Here is a 5001-nt window from a genome sequence, read left to right on the forward strand (position 1 = left end):
AATCACTACTAAAATTTATAGATTTAACATCGCACGGTTAACATCGGTTATTGAAAAAATTGATGTTAACAAAAGCATGGTGGCATTTTCGTAAATAATGAGTTAGTAACATCGGTTTTGAAAAACCCGATGTTAATCAGTTGACGTTAACATCAATTTTTGTATAAACCGATGCTAACATCGGTTATTAAAAACCTGATGTTAACGTCAATTGATTAACATTGATTTTTTCAAAACCGATGCTAACGAAATTGGTTAACATCGGTTTTTAAAAAACCGATGTTAACATGATATCGTTAACATTGGTTTTTAATAAAACCGATGTTAACCAATTGAGGTTAACATTGGTTTTTAATAAAACCGATGTTAACCAATTGAGGTTAACATTGGTTTTCTTTAAAAAGCCGATGTTGTGTTATACATAAATTAAAACCCAAAACCCTTTTTCTCCCGCGCGCTCAGTATTGCAAACGAAGCCTTCCTCTTCTCCCTTTCACCCGCAAGACCTATCATCGTTTTTTGCTACCTGTGACTGCCTTTTGCGACCTGTCACCACCATCTCCTCCTCACCATCGTTGTTGCTGGGGTTCACGACTGCCATTGGGGTTCGTGACTGCCGCGAGGTGGAGCATCCTCCGTTGGAGTCCGACATCAACGCAAGGTACGTTTTTTGCTTCTTTTCTCATTTTTGTGAGCTTTTGCAAGCTTGTTTTTTTCAATAGATGTTTTTATATCACTGGGTCTTTGCAATATTGGATTTGTTAATAGGTGGTTTGAACTATGTGAATAGCTAGAGGTTTTCATTTTCACTACCTGTATCTTAATTGTCACATAGATATGTGATGCAAGCTCCATTGGAGCTTGTAGGCCTAGGATCTTCTTCATCAATGGATTCCTTTGCTTCTTGGAAGATGAATGGCAGCGGAATGGAGAAGGAAGAGGGAGAGGAGACGCCACTTCAAGGAGAAGATGAGTCTAGAAGAAGCTCACCACCATAGGAGACCATGGATAAGAGCTTGGAGGAAGAAGGAGATGAATGAAGGGAGAGGAAGAGAAGAGCACGAAATTTTGTGCTCTAAATGAGCTTTGAAATCTGAATTTTAATATTCAAATGATCAAAGTTGAAAAAAATGCACACACATGACCTCTATTTATAGCCTAAGTGTCACACAAAATTGGAGGGAAATTCAAATTTCACTTGAATTTGAAATTGAATTTGTGGAGCCAAAATTTCACTAATTATGATTAGTGAATTTTAGTTATGGTTCAACCCACTAATCCAAGATCAATTCCAAGATTCTCCACTAAGTGTGCTTAGGTGTCATGAGGCATGAAAAGCATGAAGGACATGCACAAAGTGTGACTATATGATGTGGCAATGGGGTGTAGTAAGCAAATGCTCACCTCCCCCTCTAAAATTAAATTGGATTGGGCTTCTACCAATTCAATTAAATTTATTTCCAACCACACACATCAAATATCCACTTAGTGCATGTGAAATTACAAAACTACCCCTAATACAAAAACTAGTCTAGGTGCCCTAAAATACAAGGGCTGAAAAATCCTACATTTCTAGGGTACCCTACCTACATTATGGAGCCCTAAATACAAGGACCAAAAATAATGAAACCTTAATCTAATATTTACAAAGATAAGTGGGCTCGTACTTAGCCCATGGGCCCGAAATCTACCCTAAGGCTCATAAGAACCCTAGGGCCTTCTCTTGCATCTCTGGCCCAATCTACTTGGATTTTTCTATCCAATGCCCTTGCGGGGTAGGATTGCATCAATATGTCTTCTTTGTCTTTATTGTTTTTCAAATTTCGCATGTAGGGTTTAAGGAGGTTGAGGTTAGTTTCTACTAACTATGAAAGATATGAGATGATTTCCAGTCAGCTTTGAACATGTTGAAGACTTGAAGTTGTTTCTGAATTTTGAATCTTTTGCATGGTTTCGGCTGAGAAAACTACCTTTTTGATATATTTATCAAATTCAATATAGCCTTTTATGGTTTGAAATTTGAAGTGTATTTTACCTTTAAGTTTATTGTAGTTGGTAATTCATAATAATTAGAGGTTCTAGCACAATCTAGCTTTAGAGTGTTAGCTTAATAGGCGTATACTATCTCATAGTAAATTATGTCATGAATTTGTTATGGTTTCAATTTTGTTATTAATTATTAGTAGCATTGTTTGTTAGCCATATTTTTTGGTGTAGCCTATCAAGTGGTAAAGTTTTGACTTGATGCACAACTTTCAAATAAAGATAACAATATGTGGTAGATTATAGCATTTGTTGGATTGAAGCACATTTGCATATATATGCTTCCTTTGTATCAAAGTTTTGCATAATTTTAGGCTGGTGAGTGTCATTGTAAAGGGTAAGAAGTCTACCCAATTGTAGATAAATCATGAGTTTAGAGTTTTAGATGTTTGTAGAGTCTCTAAGTTCAAGAAAATAGGACACTTAGGGCTCACTTGTGTGAAATTTTAGATTATAATAGCAATTTTCAAAAGTACTACTTATTACTTAATTATGTATGCAATTGAACTATTATTGGCACCTAGGCCTTGCTTCTGAAACACGAACAAGAACCTAAGGAGAATGACAAGTATCTCCATTACTGTTATAAGTAATGTTGTATTCTAATTTTCTACCTATAGTATGATGAAGGGATATAAGCTTCAATATTTCTGTTTAAGCAAGTTGAGTATGTTCAAAAGACAGGACTTAGACCTTTTGACTACAAATAAGCAGAGTTTTTGGTATTATTCTCTAATCAAAACTAGACTTGACTTTTATCTTAACAATCATCATAATGAAAAATATTTTACAGTGAGAGAGTGGGAGTGGGTGGCACCATGACAGGGAGCCAAGAACTCCATATCTGGAGCATATTTTTTATAGTTGTGGTCTTGATTTTATATTTAAGACAATTCCTAAGGCTATAAAGTGAAGATCTAGGACAATAAACTAATTAAGAGAAGCACTTATTACGACAGAGGGCTTATATTGTCTCTAATTCCCAACATCTCTTACTATTAACAATTGGAAGCCCCACCCTTTGTTTAATTAGATAGGATATTGAACAGAAACAAAACCTATGATATTTCTCAAAAAGAGATGGTGTAGTAAACCATTGGGCACCCAAATTTGTCAGAGCCCATCCACCTCAATCAAATATGAGCAAAGTGGAATCTGAAAATAGTAATTCAATATAAAATGGAATACATATGAATTTTAGTTTAACAGGTTGTTTTCAAAGGGTTAGGTGTGTGAAAGGGAAATGATGGATTTCCCTTGTAGTTACTTTTTGGTTCACTTTTTTTTTATACAAATATGTTCAAGGGAAATCTGGTTTGCCAAAAAGCGCACCAGTTCGTCAAGTATTTAAAATTAAAATGGATGAATCCGAGTATCAAACTTAGGGAACTAGTCTAAGACCGGGTTAAATTCAGAAATAAGACATTGTTGAAAGAAACATTGATAATTGATGGTTTAAAACAGAATTAAACTAAGTTTAGGATAAAAACAATAAAAATGCAAGTAAGTAAAATTGACAGCAGTAGGTAGAAGTGTTGGGTCTTTCCAACAAACCAGCTGATGCATATAAGGATGTTTCTCTAATCAATCATGCTTTTGTGTTCTATGTTGTAGCCTAAATTACTAAACCTCGATCCCTAGTTAGACTGGATCAATCCAAGCTTCATCCTCAGATCCCTCTTGTTGGACTAGGCTCAATTTAGACAACCCTCCTACGTTTAGACTAACTTAAACTAAGCTTCATCCTCAGATGCCTCTTGTTGGACTAGAGTTAGCTTAAATAGCTTACGAAAGTTTAGCCTAATTTAGCCTAAGCTTTGTCCTCAGAACCCTCTTGTTGGACTAGACTTAGACCAAACAACATTATTGTAACAACATAAAACCAAAACTTAATCCGCAGATTCCTCTTATAAGACTAAGTTCTAATTCTGCTTCATTCAAGTTCTAAGGCAACAATACATTTTCCAATGTTAAAATCACCTATCTAGGCACACAAATGGTTGATCAGACCAAGAGCATACAAAATTTAAGCACTGAAAGAAGCATTGAACACAAGAAACACAATCAATTAGATATGAAAATAATTACATCAGTTGTTCATTAGAAATCCCCAACAAAGGTGTTTAGCCATCCATTACAGAGGAAACCCTAACAATAATAAGCTTACAAAACCTAGGTATCCCTGCAAAAGCTACTCCTCTTCCTGTCTCCAGAGCTCTTTTCCCGAAATAGGCACTATGGTGTGTTGTGGATTTATGTGCCCTAGGCATTGTTACCCTAATTCTGCACAAAACAGGCTTTAAATAGGCTCTGAATTTGCAACTTTGCGCTTAGTGCCACCCTCGCGCTTAGCGCGAGTAAGTGGATTTGAGCTTAGCACCAGTCATGCGCTGAGTTTGGCTGAAGACAACTGCTGCGTTTAGTGCACTAATCTCGCGCTTAGCGCACGGCCTTGATGATGATGCCCTGCCAGATTCTTCTGTCGTGCTAAGCGCATTGAAGCTGCGCTTAGCGGTGGATGCACGCTTAGCCCACTGATGAGCTAAGCTGAATTGTCACTTTTAGGACTTCATGACTTAGCCTCATTTTCACCTGAAATTGCATGTATTTCATCATTAAATCCAATGGACATATTCTAGAGACAGCTTTAACTATAAAACAAGGTTTATTTACAAAAATCACTACAAAATAACCATAAATTGGGGAACTATGCAAGTTTTGGAAAATGTTTTCTATACAAAAGTTAGTCGTATAAGACGACTAACAAACTCTCCCAAATTTACAGTTTTGCTTGTCCTCAAGCAAAGAAAGAACAATTCACTTGTCCTCAAGCGAGAAGCTACAGTGGTCACTCAAAAATGATGTTTGCTTCATAGAGAAATTCAACCATATGAACTGAATATCATGGACTTCTTCAATCAATTGATTTTCACAAACATGCAGCTTTTCAAAGATAGG

Source organism: Glycine max, chromosome 14 (assembly GCF_000004515.6).
Source record: "Glycine max cultivar Williams 82 chromosome 14, Glycine_max_v4.0, whole genome shotgun sequence".
NCBI lineage: Eukaryota > Viridiplantae > Streptophyta > Magnoliopsida > Fabales > Fabaceae > Glycine > Glycine max.